Source organism: Triturus cristatus, chromosome 8 (assembly GCF_964204655.1).
Source record: "Triturus cristatus chromosome 8, aTriCri1.1, whole genome shotgun sequence".
NCBI classification, from domain to species: Eukaryota; Metazoa; Chordata; class Amphibia; order Caudata; family Salamandridae; genus Triturus; species Triturus cristatus.
In genome coordinates, this window is record NC_140591.1 from 444374236 (window position 1) to 444396965 (window position 22730).

Genomic DNA, 22730 nt, shown 5'->3' on the forward strand with positions numbered 1-22730 from the left:
GTCAATAAGGGAGAAAGACAGTAAGAAGTGGAAGTCTAGTTGTCAGGGAAGTATAGCTCGTCCTCAAACTCTGGGGGTTCAACCAGAAGTAGGTAATCATCATCTAAGACGCTACTTCCATCACCTGAGCTGATGTCCTCATCTTCTTGCATTGATTCATGTATTGTGTAACTCGGTGGTATAAAGTGCTGATTTATTTTGATCATGGTTAACCTCTCCACGTTTTTGGGAGAGAGACTGGTCCTTCTCACTGTTACAATGGAACCAGCAGCACTGAAAACACGTTCAGAAGAGGCACTTGCGACAGGGCAAGCCAGATAGTTTATCGCCAGCCTGCTGAGCAGTGGCCATTGGCCCCTTTTCCCATACAAATACCGCAATGGGTTTTGATCAATGTACACCTCTGTCGAGTCATCCAGATAGGCCTGGCCCATCCGCTCAATGTTCAGGGGTGCCACACTTTGTTCGGCCTCTTTTGCCTTAGCATCAGCACTGGACCTAGCAAGTCCTTGCTGTAAATACCAATCCTTTAACGATTTTACTGGGGCTGATGATGCGCTTCTTGCTGTTGTTGATATTGTTGGTGAGTGTTCTAAGCCAAACGCACTGCCCTCAGACTCCGAAGTTAAACTTGACACCGGATGCACTGCTGCAGTACTTGTTGTGGTTGTGGGTGTATGGAGCGGGCTTTTAATTACCAGCCGTTCATTTTCCAACTTACTGGCTGCCTCAACTATCCAAGTTTTGTACACGGGCAACATCCACTTCAGAAAAAGGAATTAATGTCTTACTTTTCAGTGCCGATTTGGACCGTGGATCCAGAATTGTGTCACAAATGTAATGTTCTTGTGTCAAAATCTTATTTTGAACCCTTGTATTGTCAGCTAAGCGACGGGATAAGCTCTCCACCAACTCATATGCTTCTTTTTTTATCTACACCTTTGTACACTTCAGACACCTCCTTCAGCTGTTGCTCCAGCATTTGTAACAATGGGATAGCTTGGCCCATAGTACAGTCCTCCTTGCTGACTTCACTTGTGAAGACCTCGAAAGGAAGAAGCATCTCAGTGAGGCATTCAACTAGGCACCATCTAAAGGGTCATGCCCTTCACAGCAGCATCCCCTCTTCGCATGACATATTCATTGATTGGTTTGTACTGCTCAAACAGACGGTCAAGCATGTATTAAGTTGAGATCCAACGTGTTGCCACCTCCTGGATGAGTGCTTTGACTGGCATTCTATAGTCACATTGAATGATCCTTAGCTGCTTCTGAGCTTTAAAAGAATGGCTGAAATGAGTGCATATTCTTCGGCAGGTGGTCAGTAAGTTGCTGACTATGGCTTCTTTTTTCAGAAAGTCTTGAACTATAATGTTAATGCAGTGCGCCAAACACGGCACCCTGAAATAGGAACCAAGCTGCATGGTCTTAAGTACATTACTACCATTATCTGTGGAAACAAAACCAATCTTGAGCCCTCTTGGGCGCAGCGATTCAAAGACCTTGCTGTGAAACTCTTCCAAAATGTTTACAGCAGTATAAGATTTCTCCATGGCAAACATGGCTACAGTTGCATGTTTCCGAGTAGCATTAAAGATCTCAGCTGTATCAACAGCACCTACTGCAGATAGCTTATCTCTAACCCCCACTAAAGAGAACCAGTGTGCAGTGATGCACATATAATCAGTGGCTTGGCAACTGGTCCACATGTCTGTTGTCAGGTGGATATTGTGAACAGCACTCTGCTGCAAAGCTTGTCCAACCAATTCCAGCACATCGTGATGTAGTGCTGGAACAGCAACTCTTGCGAAATAGGAGCGGCTGGGAACCTTCCATTTAGGGCAGATGGCTGACACAAATTCAAGGAAACCCACCCCTTCCACAAATGAAAAAGGGGGAAGGTCCAGCGCTAACATTTTAGCCAGCTTCGCATTGTACAACAGTGCCGTTGGGTGGTTGCGTTCGTACTGCCCCTCTGACCTAAACATGGTGAGAATGGTAGGCTGGATTTCTTTACTTTGTGGGGCAGCTGTTTTCTTGAACCCAGTTAGGCTCAACGAAGCACTTTTCTCAGTCTGACTCTGAGTATGACTCTTACTGTTGTGCCACTGAGATGTTGCTGAGGATGTGGGCGGTACCACTACACTGCTGGGGACAGGGCTAGAAATGTCTCCCTCTTGTTCACCTTCCACCGCGATCATATCTTCCCCTAATTCTTCATCCCCCATCAACAGCAATGGGTTCAGTTTTACTTTTTTCTAAGCAAAGTGGGTGAGCCTCCCACTGGATACTGCGGTGTATTTTGAGAAGACTTGTTTGGCCTACGGCACCATAGTTTGTACCAAGCTTACCCTGCCTAACAGCCTGTCGACAAATTGAGCATATAGCAATGTTCTCCTCCTTACTGCTAACCGAAAAGAAATCCCAAACTGGGGAGGAGAACTTTCTGGCGCTGCTGGATGTGCCACTTTCAATACCAGATGAACTGGAGGGTGGGCCTGGAATTTGACTCTGTGCAGTTACACTACCACTACCTACTGAGGTGGTGGTTGAGCTGGATTTAGGTCCCTGCCAGGCCTTTGCAAATATGGAAGCTGGAGGTCGTGTTGTTGTTACCTGTGTTCCAGTGTTGGAGGTATCCGTGCTACATCCCTCGCAGCGATTTTGGATAGGGTAATGATGTTGGTCTCCATCTCCTCGGGGCCGGGAGTGATGCTCGTGATGACTGGCTCGTCATCATCATCTCCGTCTTGTACATCTACCTCCATAACTGTAAGGCTTTCTGCAACCTTCCTTTTCACTAGCCTTGTCTTGTGGCGTGCATCACTCTCAGACTGAGCTGGTGGCTTCCAAGTGGCATCAAGATCATCAGAAGCGGGCATGAAGAAGAAGATGATGGACTAACCCTCCTTTTCCTTGCTAGGGGTCTGGAAGACAATGGATCTTCTGAAACATTGGCTTGTCCCTCTTTGTCTGCAGGAAGCTCGATCTCCTGAAATGCCCCTACTTCAGGAGGAACAACTACTATTGTGGGCTGTGGCTGCTGCTGTTCTTGCGGCAGCTGCTGTTCTTGTGGCTGCTGCTGTTCCTGCGGCTGCTACTGCACCTGCTGCTGCCCACTTATCTGCTGAGTTTCCGCCTGAGTTGATTGTGTACTACTTTGCGTTAATGACATTTCAACATTGCTGCTCGTTAGTAGACTGGCTACCTCTGCGACACTCATAGGCTTGGGCCTAGGTTGGTGGGTCTGGCCCATGATGCGGAGGTGCTGCTCCCAGCTTGGTCCCCGGGCAACGCTGCTGCAGGCGTAATGTTTTGTTTCCCAAAAAACATCTGGGGCGGCACACCAGTCTTGGTAAGTGCCACTTCCTTTTTCTGTTCCTTCTTCTCACCGACAACTTTCTTGGTACTGGATGACCTGCTACATTTCTTTGAGGCCATCTTCTTCTGATGTTAGCAGGATACAGGTGCACAAGTTGCAGAGATGTCTGTGGTCACACATGGACGTGACGTGGTGCGCAGCAGGACTTCTGTCTGGCAGTACAACGGGTGATGATGATGCCACCTCCTCCTCTGTCTTTTTGTGCATCTAAAAGCAAAGAAGCCATGAGAAGAACATCAGTGAAATGGTGCATTTGTTGTTGTGGTTCAATTACTATTAGTACAAACAAACAAATAAAAGATATAACTTAGTGTAACCATTTGTGAGACTTTGTCTAAAAGGGCGTTCATGGTATACTGTGTAAACTCTCTGGAAGGATGGGAAAGAAGAACAACAAAAATAAAAATGTGATGGAAGTGGACCCAGTTTGGCATTAAATTATTTGCTCGTCATCTCATCACATCATTCAGGGAGCTACTGCTGACAAAGGGGATGGATGGAAGCAGTAAGCCAAGAGAAAAACCATGCAGGCCTATATGGCAAAAGCAGCACACTGATATAACTCCCACCAGAAATGGCCACTCACAAAAAATCACAAGCATCAAGCAGGAAAACAATGTACTGACAAAAGGCCTATAATAGCCAGGCAAAGGCTAAATGCTGCTAAACCACACTGCTTTGCCTTTTAATGCAATAAAATGCAAAAACGAAAATCCAAAGGGCTAAACAAGGTCTGAAAGATACACACCACACAGGCATTTATTTAACACACACCCAAAAAGAACAGAAATACCCCCAAAAATACACATTTTGCAATTCAATCCAATGTCATCCATACCCTAAATGGTATTTAAATTCAACAGAACACACAGAAACAGTTGTATCATGCACCCGTGACTACCTCTGCGCCTGCTGGATGAAAGGCCTGTTGGCAGACTAGACTACAAGCTTGCAGGCCTATGGTAAAAGCACACTACCGGCCTTCAAAATGGCCGCCAGCCTCATGGCCAGGCCCACAACAACAAGAAGCCTAAGCCACAAAGGAATAACATTCAGGCCTATATGGCAAAAGTAGCACACTACTAACTCCCACCAGAAATGGCCATCAGCCACATGGACACTCACAAAATCACAAGCAACAAGCAGGAAGCCTGGAAAACCATGTACTGACAAAAGGCCTATAATAGCCAGGCAAAGAATACAGGCTGTTAAACCACACTGCTTTGCCTTTTAATGCAATAAAATGCAAAAACGAAAATCCACAGGGCTGAACAAGGTCTGCAAGGTACACAACAACACACCATACACAACAAAGGCATTTATTTAACACACACCCAAAAAGAACAGAAACATCCCCCAAAATACACGTTTTGCACATCAATCCAATGCCATCCATGCCCTAAATGATGTTTGAAATAAATTCAACACACACCAAAGGAACAGTTGCTTCATCATGCACCCACCCATGACTAGCTCTGGGCCTACTGGCTACCCACAACAATAAAAAAATAATAATAATGATAAGTAACAAAATTGTAGTTGCAGCAACTGCAATGCCCCAGTCAAACAACAACCACACCAACTTACTTGCAAAATATCAAAATCAAAAGTCTTCAAATCCAATGATAATGATGCAGTAGACACAAAGAGTGATCCTTCCAGCTCAAAATCCAAAGGCAGAATGAACAGGTGGTGGACAAAGCACTGGGAGGAGCCTGCTAGACAGGAACAGGAAGTTGGAGACTCTGTGACACTTCCTCCCTCTCCCCCTCAAATTTTATTTTTTAAAAAGGATTCCTTGCACAAAAAAGGACAGCCAAATGTCAATCTGAGGAGTTTTTTTCATCCAAATCATCATTTACAGAAGGTTTTATGCTGCTCGAGATATTATTCTTCTCCAGTTTAAAGATGTTGCGTGTTCGGGATCGCGAGCTTCACCACACTTCCGCCGGATGTCGCGTCCAAATGACGTGTTCATGATCGCACGATCACTCTCGCGGTGGTGAATGACGTGTTCGCGATCGCAGACATCTCGCGGTGTTCTATGGCGCTGCGAATGATGTGTTCGCAATCGCAAACTCTCGCGGGATATGTGGAAATTTAGCTTGTAACTGAACATTATCTGCGCCATCTTGCCTCTCCCCAGCGCCACGCACAGCGAACGCACGGCCACCATTTTAGGCACCCCACTCTCTCCCCGCTCATTTTCGATCGCCAGCGCGTTCCCCTGGCGCTGCGAGCATCCCCCGTGCGCCGGCCACCCCCGCTCCCTCATACACGGGCCATAAACCCTCTCATTCTGCGCGACCCTGCCATGGAACCACATCCCACGCCTGACCGACATCCCATACATGGTCATGCCTCTCTTTGATAACCCCCTTCCTCTGCGCCCCATTGTCCGAACCGATCCCAGGCCATCACCTAGCCCTGCGGATGCAGTTTATTGCCCCTACTGTAAGGGAAACACCCCACATCAAAGGGATTACAGTGGATCAAAGCCCCTACCCCCTGAGACCCGGCCGGTTGCACACACACCCGGGAATTGGCGGAATGTCCAGCTGCGTGATAGCCATCTCCTACTGTAGATGGGGTGGGGACTTCCACTGTAGATATGTGTGGGAACGAGTTCGAAGTGGGGATTCCGAAGACGTTCTTTTATACATCAAAGTAATCTCAAGAATGTGCCATGTACACTAACCCTGCAATAAAGTCATAAACGTGTGTATAAGAGACCAGGTCTCAGAGATGCAGTTAGAGCACCTCGTGACGATACCTTGCTGTCTGATCTGATGTGTTCTGCTCCGACGGAATAAAACTTTGTTTCCTGCCTTCCAGTCTCCGGCGCCTGCCTCTTTCATTGGTAAATTATCGAATGGTATGAGAGGCGATAACCGCCGGGCAATACTTGAAGGGTTATCGACTGAAATTGCCGCTACCATTTAACAATTGGCGTCCCAAGCGTGGGGCCCATCAGCGACACGTGGATCCAGTGGGAGAGGTCCTGACGACAGAGTGAACGACTGCAACGATCGGGAGAGCTCCTGCCCGATAGACCCTCGTCTGGCAGCCGATCATCCGAACTTCACTGGTTCCGAGCAGACCTCTCTCGAGTGATCTACGGTCCTGACTGGGAACCATCAGGAGTGCCGCGGCAAATACGGAGAGTAGAGGACGATCCGGCGCTGGAGGCGGAAGACGAGAAACTGTCCACGCGGTCCGGGTAAGGTCGTGAAACACGACAAATTGCGAAATAATTGATTGATTGTTTTGAAATACTAGTATTGCTCATTGATTGTTCTCTTTGAGATATTCGCTGTCTACAAACGGGGAGGAGTAGAAACTCTCTCTCTCCCTTTGCAGATAGTGAAGGGTAGGTAACGCAGACTTTTGTCCCCGTTGAAACCCGTCGTGCCTATCTTTATCTCCCCACTGATTGATTGTCCGAACATTGATTGTTTTGAAGAATAGTGCTCTTTGAGATATTCTCTGTTTGCAAATAACGTAGAATAGAAATATTCTGTCTAGTCTTTGCAAATAGTGAAGGGTAGGTAACGCAGACTTTTGTCCCCGTTGTAACCCGTCGTGCCTATCTGTATCTCCCCATTGATTGATTGATTGATTGTCCGAACACTAGTTGTTCGATATTGGTTCTTTGGAGGTATTCTCTGCTTACAAATAACGAGGAATAGAGATATTCTGTCTAGTCTTTGCAAGCAGTGAAAAGATAGGTAGTGCTGACTTTTGTCCCAGTTGAAACCCGTCATGCCTATCTTCTCCCCACTGATTGGTAGTTGGTTCTGCCCGGACCGCTTATTAGAGGTGGACCATCCGGCTCCACTGGAAGGCACCCCTAATAAGGACATGTTCACTAAATATGGACTAGTCGCCGTGGCTTATAGCAAGCTATGGCATAAATATACAAGGAAGGACCCCGAGAGTCAGTGGCCACTGATGGGATCCTTCGACGACCATAAGATAGAAGTGCTAGAAATGGCTCTGCGTAGCAATAAGACGACGCCTACTATGCTTGACAGTATCGGCATGTGGCGAAAAGAAGCAACGCAATGGAAAAAGAGGGAAGAAGTAAAAGCAGAAAAGGAATTACGAAAGGCAGCTCACCTTGCCGCTAGAAAGTTAGAAGAAGAAATAAAGGAGAGAAGGGAAACTAAACTAAGACAGGAGCCCGAAACCTCAGGCCAGTACGCTGTTAGGACCCCCTCTATGCTCTACCCTGAGTTGTCCTCTAAGCAACGAACGAATGACGAATTACTATTAGGTCCCCCAATCATTTACATGCCCCCTCAATACGCACCCTCCCAATCGGTAGTGCAACACCCACAACCCCCAAACACGAGCGAAAGCAGTACAGGGGCCTCGGTCCTCACGGCCTCCGCGCCGGCCGAGCCTCTTGTACTGAACACAACGTCGGCAATGACGTTGGATGACCCTGAGATAAGAAAGAAAGATCCCACCAGAATGAATCGACTAACAAAGGATGAACGAGCAGGAATCGACAAGATAGTAGGGACACTGGTGGAGCGAAAGGAAAGTGAGGAGTATATAACAGATGTGTATAACTCATATGCCGACAGCCGCAGACGACACTTTGTCATACGACTTTGTTATCACGCCCTGAATGCATATGAGGATAGGTACCGCGATAAAGGTCCCGAAGGCTTAGCGGCCCTATATAGGAAGGTAGACATTGGGGAAGAAGGAGAGGGCGATGTGACGAACCTCTTCACTCGTACACTCGAGGTCTATCGACACCTTAAAGAACACAGGCAGACAACCAAAACAGAAACCTCCATAGCGACTAAGCCCCAGGAAGGAAGGACTGATACCATGATGCCCATCAAAGAGGCCGCCCCCTACTGGGTCCCCCCACGAGGCCAGGGAACACATGACGACATCAACCACCAAGATGCGAAGGGGAGGGTTGTATATAATTGGGTCTACCAGCCATGGGACCGACAAGATATTTTGACCTTTAGAAAAACTCTGCCCGACTTAAGAAAGAACCCGACTGCCTTCTACACCGAACTAGGTACAGCCTTAGGCTCAACAATAATGACTTTAGCAGATATTGACTTGTTCTTCGGATTATGTCTGCCGGCTGATGTGTGGAAACAAATCCGGAAAGTTGACAACGCTGAGCCATTCGGATATACCTGGGTACAACTCGATACCATAGATAAACAGCGAGAACCAGGACAGAAACCCCCGAAAGCCATATTGGAGCTCCCAGACAAGATTGTACAGAAGTTGAAGACTCTAATCCCAGAAAGAAAGGTAGATTGGTCGATAGTGACGGCTTGTCGCCAGAAACCCCAGGAGGATGTGTCTGAATACTTCTCTCGGTTCGAGACTGTGTTTTCCGATTATAGTGGCCAGGACATGACCACTGCAACCGGACATCACCTCTTTGTCCAGAATTATGTGAAGGGTCTGTCACAAGAAGTTTCCCAGAAGCTGCAGACCAGCGAGAGTAGTTGGGCAGCCTCCAAACCCGCAGCTATCCTCCAGATGGCCCAATACTACGAAAACCAAAAGAATGAGAACGATAGGGCGTCAGAAAGGAAGAAAAAGGAACTGAAGGAGAGGGTAATGATAGCACAGTTGCAAGGGGTGACCATAGGAAGAGAACCCCCGAAAGGGAATTACCAACCTACCGCCCCTAGAAAGCTACCCCCTAGAGACCATACACCTGCACCCTACAACGGACGGAGAGACTTAGATGGGAATCAATGTGCGTTCTGTAGAGGGTTCGGACACTGGAAATCCCAGTGCCCGGTCCTTCTGGAATTGAACAAAAATAGGGACCCCAGAGACACAGCATATGACCCCAGAAATAGAGGACAGGGACGAGGATACACGAACGACGCCATTAACGACAGGCCAGGCAGACCAAACACCTTTGATCGCCCCCGACAAAACCAGTGTCAACAGTCCGACTATGAAAGCACCCATGACTTCGCATAGGACCGCCAGGGGCAAGGGAGGGATCCAGTCGAACTCCGTGTTGACCAGCAAGGTCCTTACATCACTGCTAAGGTCTTGGGCACAAAATCTCCATTCCTGGTAGACACTGGGGCGACACGTAGTGCGTTATCCAAATGACTGATTCCTAGGGCACCCTTGTCTGGCTCACATGTAACCTCAATAGGCTTCGATGGAACGCCCTCCACTAACCCCTTATCAGCACCAATCTCCTTTGACTTAGAAGATAACACCACTGACACGACCTTTCTGCTCTCCACCAACACCCCCGATGCTATTATGGGACTTGATTTGCTAAAACATTTTCGAGCTACCATCAGATGCTCCCCAGACGGAGTTCGAGTCATCCTGCACGATAACCCAGATCTGTCCAGACCCTGTCACACACGGCGTATGCTCTCTATAACCGATGCTGACATGTCCCTACTCGACACATTACCTTCACATCTATGGGCTAAAACCGACTCAGATGTAGGGCGCATGGTGATCGACCCGGTACACATAACCGTCCGACCGGACGCAGTGCTCCCAAAGCTTCCACAGTATCGGATATCGCCCGAAGGCGAGAAGGCATTGGTGGAAATCATCGAGTCCCTAGTCGAGGCAGGAGTGGTAGAAGAAGTAGTCAGTAATGTTTGCAACAGCCCTATCCTACCCATTGTAAAGAAGCAAGGCGAGGGAGATGAGAAAGCCTACCGTTTCATTGTTGACTTGAGAGAGGTTAACAAAGTAGTCATACCTCAGTACCCCGTGGTCTCAGACATCACCACCATCCTCACCCTGATTCCATCCACTGCCACCACCTTTACGGTTATTGATCTCAAGAACGCATTCTTTTCCATCCCCATCCACCCAGACAGCCGCTACCTGTTCGGCTTCACTTTAAAAGCCCGTTCGTACAGATTCTGCAGGGCACCCCAAGGCTACACTGAGAGTCCCAGTATTTATAGCCAAGCCCTCAAGAGGCAACTAGATGCAGTCCAACTACCCGATGGAGTGGTGTTGATACAGTACGTCGATGACATTCTTTTGGCGGCCGACACCACTCCACTTGCCGTCACAGCCACCATTCACCTCCTCCGCTTCCTCGCGGAGAACGGTCACAAGGTCTTCAGGAAGAAATTGCAATTCTGCCAACCACAAGTAACACATCTAGGCCACCTACTATCCAAAGACGGGAGAAAACTTACCCCTGACCGAATTCAGACCATCCTAGAAACCCCTGTTCCCAAGACTCAGAAGCAAGTACGGTCCCTAGTAGGCCTCACCTCCTTTTGTCGACAATGGTTGCCAAATTTCAGTCTTATCATAAAACCTCTGCTTTCCCTGCTGGCTAAAGATGTCCCCTTCCCCCTCCCCTGGACACCCGAATGTCAATCCTCCTTCAAAGAATTACGAGACGCCCTCTGCTCGGCCCCAGTCCTAGGAACCCCAGACTACACTAAACCTTTCTCCCTCTACACCCACGAAAGGGAGGGATGTGCGTTGTCTGTCCTAACCCAGTCCATAGGCCCTAAACAACGCCCTTGTGCCTACTTCTCTGCCACTCTTGACCCTGTAGCCAGAGCTTTGCCCGCCTGCCTTCGAGCAGTAGCCGCCGCTGCTGTCTCTATCCGGCAAAGCGAGGGGATCGTGCTCTCGAACCCCCTCACAGTATTGGTACCCCATGCGGTTGACACCCTCCTGAACCAAACCAAGACTCAACACCTGACTAGCGCACGACTGACTGGTTACGAACTGACTCTGCTTGCACCCCACATCACATTGAAACGATGCACCACTCTGAATCCAGCTACTCTACTGCCTCTCCCTGACGCTGACCCCAATGCGTCCCCTATACATGACTGCGTGACCCTCACCGACGAACAAACCAAGAGTAGGGTTGACCTCCGGGATACTGCCTTCCCGGACCCTGACGGAGAACTGTGGGTGGATGGCTCATGCATCAAGCTCCCCGATGGCACCACCTCAGCTGCCTATGCAGTCACCACAGCCCGAACAGTTGTTGAGACAGCCCGCATCACACTGCGATCCGCACAGGCGGCGGAACTAATTGCTCTCACACGAGCCTGCATCCTGGCAGCAGGGACAACCGCAAACATTTACACAGACAGTCAGTACGCCTTCGGGGTAGTTCACCACTTTGGGCTCTTATGGAAAGAGAGGGGATTCTTGACTTCTCATGGCACACCCATCCTGCATGGAGATCTAGTCTCTGCCCTGACCGAAGCAGTCCTCCTCCCCACACAGTTAGCTGTGATCAAATGCCAGGCACACAAGAAGGTGACAGACATTATAGGACAGGGAAATGCATTAGCTGACATTACTGCCCGAACCACAGCCGAGAATAGGTCCACGACCCGTATGTACGTGACCAGGTCACAAACTGAGAAATGGAAGGATGCTAGGGAAACGATTAGGGATATCCAACTAGCCAGCACACCACACAAATTAACTGAATGGGCCCAGGTGGGATTGAAGGACGATGACGGTTGCTGGCGAACTAAAGACTTGAACAAATGGTTGCTACCAGACTCATACTTGATCCCCATGCTGACCATGCCACACTCCCCCGCACACATAGGGTCTGCCCCCATGATCGAACTCATCTCTAAAGTCTGGCACAACGACAAAATCCCAGACTCAGCCAAACGTCTGGTCCAACAATGCCTAGTATGCCTCCAACACAACCCTGGGAAAGGAACTGCTGTACCCCGGGGAGGGTTTGGGGTCCCCAATCACCCCTTTGAAGTCCTACAAATGGACTATGTCCAGTTAGAAAGGTGCCAAGGTTTGAAGTACATACTTGTTGTTGTATGTGCCTTCAGCAAGTGGGTGGAAGCCTACCCAACCCATGACAACACTGCTATGACTACCGCAAAAGTACTACTGAAGGAATTCTTCCCCCGATACGGCCTTTGTCGAATTTTGTGGAGCGACAACGGCCCCCACTTCGTAGCCGAAGTTATCCAACTCATCTTAAAAGGGTTGGGTGTAAAACAGAAATTCCATGCGGTCTTCCATCCCCAATCTGCAGGCTTGGTTGAGCGACACAATGCCACATTGAAGCTTAAGATAGCAAAAATAGTCGCCACCACAGGACTGAGATGGCCAGACGCTCTCCCGCTAGCATTGCTATCAATGCGTTCCACCCCCACTAAACACCACTTAACCCCCTACGAGGTCGTTTTCGGGCGGCCCATGAACCTTTGGGCTGCTCCAAAGCCAACATCCATCCACGACGTCCTGGACGTCCTCATGTCTGACTATTTGTATAACCTAACTAAAACGTTGTCTGTTATCCATCAGCAGGTGCTGCACGCCATTCCCGATGTTTCCAGGGGCCCCGGACACGACATCCAACCCGGTGACTTCGTCTTAGTGCGTAACTTCCAGCGCACCAAGAGTCTGGAGCCCCGGTGGACGGGCCCCCTGCAAGTCCTGATCACCACCCGAACAGCTCTTCGAGTGGAGGGGAAACACAATTGGCTGCATGCACACCACTGCAAGAAGGTATCACCGACCCTGACAACCACGGACAACATCACCGCCCAAGAAGAACTCCTGGACAAAGACCGACCATCCCTGAGCCGCTGCCCAGATACAGAGACACTTGAGTTAGTAAAATATCCCGATCCCACCGTGCCATCCAAGGAAGGGTATAACTTGCGACGAAAGGAGAGAACTTCGGCTAAACAGACCACAGGCTAAGTGGAAATCTCAGAGCGGTAGCCTAGTCACCTCAAAGGCCACCAGGAGAGAAACTAAACAAAGTCTGTGGTTCTGCCCGCTACCGAGTCTCTTGAAGGTGATGGAAGCACCCGACATGAAGATGATGGAAGCAACCGGACGTCCGAAGATCCACTACAAAAACCCAAAGACTGACCGAATGCACAGCTCAAAGACTATTGCACTTTTCATTACCCTTCTCTTTTGCCTTCTCCTCGTGGTCACCTTCTGGATCATGGAGGAGAGCACACCCGCTCATAAGACATTGCTGACCACCGTTCAACCTACCACCATGAAAGAACACCATCTGATCTCACTTTCACCCCAACTCCGAGATAGGCGTAAGGAGTTCTGGAATAACTCTTTTGTGCAGTTGCTCCACCAACACAATCTTGCCGCCAACGCCACTAATGGCTGGATCTGTGGATTGCTACCACATGCCACTGGACACTCTATCCCTTTCATCCCTTCACCTTTTTCTGTCCATGGCTCCTGCCTCGCCTGGTTAATCCTCCTGCAGGAAAGCTACAAGGACAATGCCACTTCCGGCAGAACCATGTCACACTTTTACCATGGGTTCTGGCTGAACAAAACTGGAAGAACTTCTGCCCCCTTCTGTCCTCTGAGATCAAACACTTCCTTTCACATGGACATCCCTGCCAAAGAACGAGTTGAAATGCAAGTGTTCAACAACCCAGCCAGACCCACCTTCTCTTACCTCCGGAAACGAATGGCCGCCACCCTGACAGTGGCCCTATCCGTCGTCAACATCACTGGATTTGTGTGCCTCGAAGGCCTGGGGGCGCAGCTGGTGGGCCACAGCTCCTGCCTCATCACCCGAACATTGGACTCAGTTGATCCACCTTCCTTTGTTGCCTCCCCGAATATGTACTTCGTCTGTGGTACTAAGGCCTACACCTGGCTCCCGAAAGGTTGGGGAGGCACCTGCTACATCGCCTTTGTCCTTCATCCGACATATGTGGCTCCAGCAAACCATCACCGACAGAAACGTGCCAAAGACATTGTGCAAGCCGACTCCGCCGGAGCGCAGTTCATGGACGCAGTAAAAGGTCTTGTTCCACTCTGGGGCCCAATGGCAAACAGCCGTGCCATCCGCCACTTAACCCAGGCAGTCGAAACGGCGATGAACATTACGGCCGGCATCCTCGCCAACAACACCGCCGAGCTCCAGGCCGTCCGCCTAGTGGCTCTTCAGAACCGTCTCATTCTAGATGTGGTTCTGGCTGATCGTGGAGGAGCATGCCGCATCATTGGGTCCAGCTGTTGTACCTACACCCTCAGTCTACAAAGCAATTGAACACCTCCACAGACTATCCGCAGAGGTCCATCAAGAGCAAGAAGAATGGTCACTGGGGAGTTGGTTTTGGGACACTATTAAAAGTTGGGGATGGAGGCTGTTTTCATTTATCCTAATACCGATTGTGATACTATGTGGATGTTGCTTGGGGATTCAGTGTCTGCCACCTTTATGTTCGCTTTTTATGAACTGCATCTGCCCTAAGACTTTGAACTTTGAAACAGAGCGAATGAAAGCTCTGTATGAGGTGGAAATTCGTAGTATTATGGGGATAGATCCGAACTAGACAAGCTGGCGAGATATGTTAAAAGGGAGGACTGTGGAAATTTAGCTTGTAACTGAACATTATCTGCGCCATCTTGCCTCTCCCCAGCGCCACGCACAGCGAACGCACGGCCGCCATTTTAGGCACCCCACTCTCTCCCTGCTCATTTTCGATCGCCAGCGCGTTCCCCTGGCGCTGCGAGCATCCCCCGCACGCCGGCCACCCCCGCTCTCTCATACACGGGCCATAAACCCTCTCATTCTGCGCGACCCTGCCATGGAACCACATCCCACGCCTGACCGACATCCCATACATGGTCATGCCTCTCTTTGATAACCCCCTTCCTCTGCGCCCCATTGTCCGAACCGATCCCAGGCCATCACCTAGCTCTGCGGATGCAGTTTATTGCCCCTACTGTAAGGGAAACACCCCACATCAAAGGGATTACAGTGGATCAAAGCCCCTACCCCCTGAGACCCGGCCGGTTGCACACACCCCCGGGAATTGGCGGAATGTCCAGCTGCGTGATAGCCATCTCCTACTGTAGATGGGGTGGGGACTTCCACTGTAGATATGTGTGGGAACGAGTTCGAAGTGGGGATTCCGAAGACGTTCTTTTATACATCAAAGTAATCTCAAGAATGTGCCATGTACACTAACCCTGCAATAAAGTCATAAACGTGTGTATAAGAGACCAGGTCTCAGAGATGCAGTTAGAGCACCTCGTGACGATACCTTGCTGTCTGATCTGATGTGTTCTGCTCCGACGGAATAAAACTTTGTTTCCTGCCTTCCAGTCTCCGGCGCCTGCCTCTTTCATTGGTAAATTATCGAATGGTATGAGAGGCGATTACCGCCGGGCAATACTTGAAGGGTTATCGACTGAAATTGCCGCTACCATTTAACAGATATCCCGACCGGCTAGCAACATTTCGTGGCGCACGCGAACGGATCGGAAAACTCGCCGGCAAACGCAGGGATCCCTGTAAGAACGTATTTTTAAAGCGCGAACATAAAAAAAATCTCCGCTACACCACAGATCGTGGAAATTTCGACATCTCCGCGTTCTCTGCAGAACGCGAAAATGCCTAAATTTTGCAAATTCCGCGAGCGGAAAGGAATTTGACGCCCACCCTTAGTTTTGTATGAGTGAAATGTGCAACTAACTATAACGTCCCTGAAACCTATGGCTTTTTCAGTGAATTTCAAAGGTTTTTTAAATGCTAATTTGTAACCATAACGCCCCTGAAACCTATGGTTATTTCAGTGAATATATATATATAGCAAAATCATTGCTAGATGACTAAAGAACTAGATTGGGCGTGCTTGGTGTAGAACTGCATAGCCAAATGAAATAATCATCGTCAATGGTCCCCACCAACATTTTGGAAATCTGGGAAACAGCAATGATTTTGCCATAAAAGCATAGGAATTGCTGAGAAAGACAGGAGATTGCTTGGCAATTTGACCAAGTACTACTGAGATAGCAATGTACCGCCTTGAAGTCAGAGGGCCACTTAACAATTGACAGAGAGACAAAGATGACTGCTATGGAGTGCATTCCATTCTGTTAGTGAGAGGGCTGAGGACTGCATTTAGTTTCCACGGAGTCTTGGATTTTGAAGGCAATTTTGAGGACCAGGTGTGTCTACTGTTGTGGACTAACTGGGAAGGACTGGGAGGAAGGGTGAGTGCAGGAACAAATTCAGCTACAACATGCTAACAACAATCAAAAGTGAACTTTAGATGTGATCCTGATGAAAGTGGAATAAAAGCCTTTTCCTACTTACACCCATGGCTTGGCAACCAAGGAAATGTCTGTGAAAGTTTGGGGACAATTGGAATAAGAGGAAAGATGATATTCAACTTTGCAGTATGCAGATAGAGTACAGCTTTCTAGTAATATGCAATAAATAAACACACTGCACACATTTCTTCTTATTAGCTAATTTAGTGGTTTACAAACTTTTTATAACCAAAACCATGTTTTAGAACCACAAACTTTTGCCATCCACCTATCATAATGGACATTAGGAGGGCCAATTTTTAAATCTAACCACAACATCATGTGGTACTAATAATACTTACAGTGCACAAATGATAATGTGTCAAAATACGGCTTCTGTGAATGTTACAAGGTAATTAGAAACATAGTTGTATGCTGGTACTACAGGCTTCCATGCATTATCTGTATAATATTAATAATGAAAATAGTAAAAATAGAAAATACCATCTAATATTACTATTTTCATTATTGTTATTGCTATAATAATAACAATAATAACAATAATAATAATAATAATCATAATAATAATAATAATAACAACAATAATAAGATAACAGAAAAGGTAATATTATTATTATTAATAATAATAATAATAATACTAATAATAATAATAACAATGATAATAATAATAATAATATTAATAATAATAATAATAATAATAATAATAAGCCAACATTCCAAGAACCACAGTAATCCTGATTCAGACACCAATGGGTGGTTAAGCCAATTTCAGGATAACAATTGGGGCAAATATCACACAGACCTGATTTTTTTCATGCACGAATATTGGCAGTTTAAACGAGGCACAATTTTTGCAGGAAAAAACATGTAATATCCTGAGCTTTGCAGCTCTGACCATTGGAAAATATGTGTTGTCCCCCATTACAATAAGCGGAACTTGGAATTTGGAAGTATTATTACACACGGAAAAACAACCTGAATAATATCAGTGTTTCCTGGTAGCCCTGGCCCCTTGATAAACATCCATAAATTTTTCAGAATGTTTCTTTAAATGGCCCCTGCTGATTTTACTGCATCCTGCGATCTTATTTTGGCAGCAGGAACTTCAGGAGTCAAATCAGCTGAGAACACCATATGTGGCTCATTCTATTTGTTAGACAGACAAAAACAAATTCTGTCATTGTACATTCTCACCAGAAAAATCTTAATTTCATTATTATGGGTCAATACAGTTTTATCAGCGTTGACCATTATTTCTCTGATCTCACTGAGAGTGAACCTGTAGCCAGGCCTCAAGAGTAGCTTTAAAACTTAATTTGCTTTTTCAATTAGTGCAAACTTAACTGAAGGCTGGAGGTTAAGTTGCTGCTGGGAGCTCACTGTACATTCACATTTTCTGAATGTATGCACGCATGCAGTTCGGGTGGGCATACAAATCCGCTGCAAGTACATGCATCTCACTGTTTAGATCAGCTACTCAGCTGCAAACTTAATCTTAGAAGAAACTAACTACAGATAAAAACATGTTTGCCCTTTGAGACTCACATAGTCTTCACATTGTTCTTTCATCAATCTCTTTGGCCCTTGTTCTGGCTAAACCACATATAACACAGTGAAGATTCTCTGCTTTCTGATCAGTTGTTGGAGGTGGACGAGGGGTAGCCATCGATCTTCTGAGTGGATGGGCATTGGTGTTGGTTGTTGTTGCTTTCTCGAAAGACTCAGCTTCTTGTTGTGATTCGCTGGCTTCTGCGATTTTTAGACAACTTTTTTCCAGACTTTTTTCTGTTGTATATGACGTGTAGCACTTGTTGTTACAGTGATACAATATTTGATGCTCTTTACCCATCAGTGTCAATCTTTTGTGAACTTCGTCATGCCATATTTCTGAAGCATCTCAAACTCTCTTCTGTCCAGCCACAGTTTATGCTAGCTTTTCTTTTAAATTAATTTGGCATATGGCACATTTTTGTTTGCTGAAGGAGTCCTTAGATTTTGGAATTAGCAACATTCTGTAAGGAGGTGAAGACCCTCTGCTGCTACCTGCTTCACACATGTTTACGAATTTGAATCAATGGAAAATCTGAAACAAAAGCAATATTAAAATAAATGATCAATATCATGGTTAAAACACATCTTGATAGAGTCACCATTTTGGAAAATGGCAGTAAGGTTGCTCTTAGGAATTATTTTCTGTCTCTGTAAGACTACTTGACCCCCAAAACCTATGTTGTGACACCAAAATGAAGTATATAAGTCTCATGAATCCTGAAATATTACATCATCACTGGAACACATCCATAATTTTTGAAAATGGCGTCCAGAAAAATTCGGCCCAGATCAGCAATGTCTACCCAAGCTAAATTACTTCTCTAATGATCCAAAAACACAAATTAAAAATGCAAATCTCTGGACTATAATTTTGTTACAAAGGTATATCAGGGGGCCAGGATAATGGCCTTTATACCCCCGTTTTACCGTGGGTCCAGTAATGAGGGCCTAAATATGTCAAGCGAGTGCTAGTCAGTTTAGAAAATATGTTGAGTGGTCCAGTCCAGCTATTAGAAAACATGTGAGGTATGTTCAATAAATGTGTGCTTGAACTTTATTTAGCTTATTTGTAAATATTGATTACAGAGACCCAGGTTCATACTGCCAGCTTTGGCGCTAGACTCAACATTGTGTGATTCTGGGCAAACCACTTAATGTCCCTGTGCCTCAACTGTGGTGGGTAAAATGTATTTGTGCAATCCCGACATGATGTACACATCTACAGTCACTCGACATCTTACATAATGTACAGCACTACGTTGCATCACAGCTAGGGTTGTACTATATAAGTTCCAGTACATACATATCAGTATTAATCGCAGAGCAAATATGGTGCTAAAAATCCATTTCTCAAAACTTTAACCAATGTTTTACACATTACCACAATGAAAACAAGAGTGATTTCTTTTAAAACATATCATTTGTTTTCTTCACAGTGAGTTATTTTGCAAATGTTACAATGTACTCTTTTGCTAACGTTATTTCCATTCTGTTGACCCCAGCTGAGATAGAAGTCCCTGGGCCAACATTCGGCCTACAGAATGACACATTTGTTCCCACAACTCCCGTCTTACGTTTCTGCTTCGCTGCTGCTGACAGACAAAGTGTCAGATAGTGTTCCACTTTTTCCCTTTGGAGAGAAATATTCCACTGGCCACGCACTACAGGTGGGGAGGAGCAAATGCACTGCAACTATCTCACACTGAACATTCATCAATGTGAGACATTGTTCACGGTCCACAAAACCAAGTCCATTAACACTTATGTCGCTGTGCTCTAATTACCAGTAAAAGAAGCAACTTTCATTATCAGTAAAAGAAGTGGCCTCTAGTCTCTGTCATAAGAGCTGTTACATTAAGCTTACCTGGAATCTCGACCAATTTCAACTAAAATTAATATTGCAAATTCTTGAAAGCTCCTGGGAAAAATAACCAATCATCAGTACAGTTAATAGGATGATCTATTTTATTTATGTATCTAAATTTTTAAGCGCAGGCACCTTTGCCACAGAGTAACAAGATGATGTAGCAGGGTAGCAAGGTAATGCACAAAGGAATGGGACGCACAGAAAAGATGAATTTTACATGTATCAAAATTGTGTAGTATTAAAAATACATACTTTTTATACAGCACAAAAGTGTAAATAGGTTAGTAGCTAACATGCTAAAATAAAATAACTAGGTCAGAATATGGATAAAGGTATCAGAATGAAACACCTTTTTGGAATAAAAATAAAAGATAAATGACAGAATGAGAGTGACAGGAAAAAGAAAACTTTAAAAAGTTTGTGGTGAGAAGAAGCAAGTTATGATTTGCATAGCTGTTTTGGAAATTTGTTTTTCACTAATTTGAGGCCTACCCCTGCCATACGATAACATTAGATTACCTTCTTAGATATAACACGTGATAATTTTTGTTTGGGAGAAAGCACAAGTGTCATGTTTGGAGCATAGTGAATTGTTATTTAAAACATTTCTTTAATGTAAATTCAGATTTTAAGTCATAAATCTGAAAATTGCACTTTTAGAAAGTTATCATCTTCCTGTCCTAACCATTTGGGGCCTGTTTCCTGGGTCATATGACTAGGTGAAGTTGGTAGTTGGCCTTTGTGAATTCCTCCCAGACAGCCACACAATAGAGAACATGGATGTTTGTACGTGGGTCATCCAAGGCAGGATGGGGGGGTGGACACTCCAAGATTTCAAAGACTCTGCTTCAGCTCACAAACAGAGAACTTCACACTGGCCTATTCTGCCTGCAGACAGAATGGGACGAGGGCAGAAAGGCATGAATTTCAAGACATTTTTGTAGGGGAAAAACTCCAGAAGTTTCTTTCACTTAAAAGGGGGTACCAGGTTTGAAAATAGGACCCACTCTTCAATTCAATTCAGGACCTGGGGAAGGACTCCAAGAGGAGTGTCCAGCTCCCTGTGGCCAGCTGTGTACTTCAGACAACAGCCTTGCTGCACCAAGAGGACATCCCTACTGTCTGAAGCCTACTGTGTGCCCTCAAAGGACTGCACTGCTGCTGAAGACCTGCTCTCGTGCTTGACCCCAAGACTTTCAGAGTGTCTCAAAGGGCTAGTTGCCTGGTCTCCTGACCATAGCCTCAGGGTCAGAAAAGGCTCCAATCATCTTGAACCTGCAACTGGACACAGCCAAGGTGTGTCCTGACCCTCAAAATGGCACCCCCCTAGTCCTGGACCGTTGGCAGAGGTGCTAAAGGTACCTAGATAATAACATCCAAAACTTTCCTGTAAACAGTGCTCTCAGAACCGAGAGGAGACCAGGACCTATCTGCTCACTGATCCGCCCCAGGTGCATTGTCGGTTGGCCTGACTTTGTGGCAGCCTTTTCTACATTTTTATCTGCAGCAGCAAACCCTGTTCAGCAACTCCTCGCAGAAGGGGTTTCTTGCCTCCTGTAGTCCTCCTCAGCTACAGGCTGCATCTTCAGCCCACTGGAGATTTTTGACATCCATAAAAGAGACTAAGTCTGAATGTAAAAATCTTCACTGCAACTTCATCCAGTGGCTCCTCGACCATGATGTCTGCTCCTCAGGCAATGTCAGCTGCCTTGCCCCTCAGGCCTACACCTTCTCAAATATTTTTTTCCAAAATGTCATGTAATTTGAAGGTAAACAAAGACCGGGCCCAATCCAGTTTGTGTATCTGAACCCTGCTCCATCGCAATCAGCCAGAACTTTTCACTTTGCCCCCATCTCACTCGACCAGATGTTGATAGTTGGTACTGTACAGATTGTCTCTAAGTACAGCCGGAGCCAAGCTACCAGAGGGTTAAGTATAGGTTAATTTAGTGACTTTTTATGGGTCAACCACACAATGATTGTGGCTATTGCTTGAGTACGGTTTCACCACCCCCAAGAAACAATGCAAATTCTTGCAATATGCCCATGAATGGAGTAATTAAAAATAAGGTGATTGTTAGATCTGTCAGCATTAGGACTCTGAGCATTTACCACTGCTAACCAATGCTAATGTGCATATGCTCACTTCTTAAAACATGTCAATATTAGCGTATCCTGATTTGGCATATTTAATTTACTTATAAGTCCCTAGTACAGTATTACTACTTGTACCAAAGACCCGTAAATTAAATGCTACTAGTTTTTCTGCAGCACTGATCGTGCCACCCATGTATGTAGCCTTTTAAGCATGTTTCAGGTCTGCCATTGCAGTCTGTGTGTTCAGTTTTCAAACTGCCATGTTGATCTGCCAAAGTAAACCTTTTGCCAGGCTCAAACCTTGTTTTTTAATACATATAAGTCACCCCCGGGAAAGTCCTGGACAGTCCAGAGGGCAGGGTGTAATGTATTTAAAAGGTAGGACATGTACTTCTAAGTTTTACATGTCTGATAGTGAAAAACTCTTAAATCTGTTTTTCACTACTGCAAGGCCTATTTCTCCTGCAGTATAACATTGGAGGTTCCTTATTACATTTATAAGTGTAATTTCCAAATGGGAAGAGATAACAATTTCATGTTTGGTGTCTCTGGAATTGGAATTTAAACCTTTAATTTATAGTGAAATCGGATTTTAAATTACAATTTTGAAAATGTCACTTTTAGAAAGTTGCCATTTTCCTACAGCCCCACTTACGTTTGAAGAGGCTGTGTTCTGCCTCCACACAAAGGGCTGCATACCCCCTGTAGTTAGTCTGTAATTAGGACAGGGAGGACAGGATGCATGAGGACTTCAAAGAGGAATGCCTAGACGCT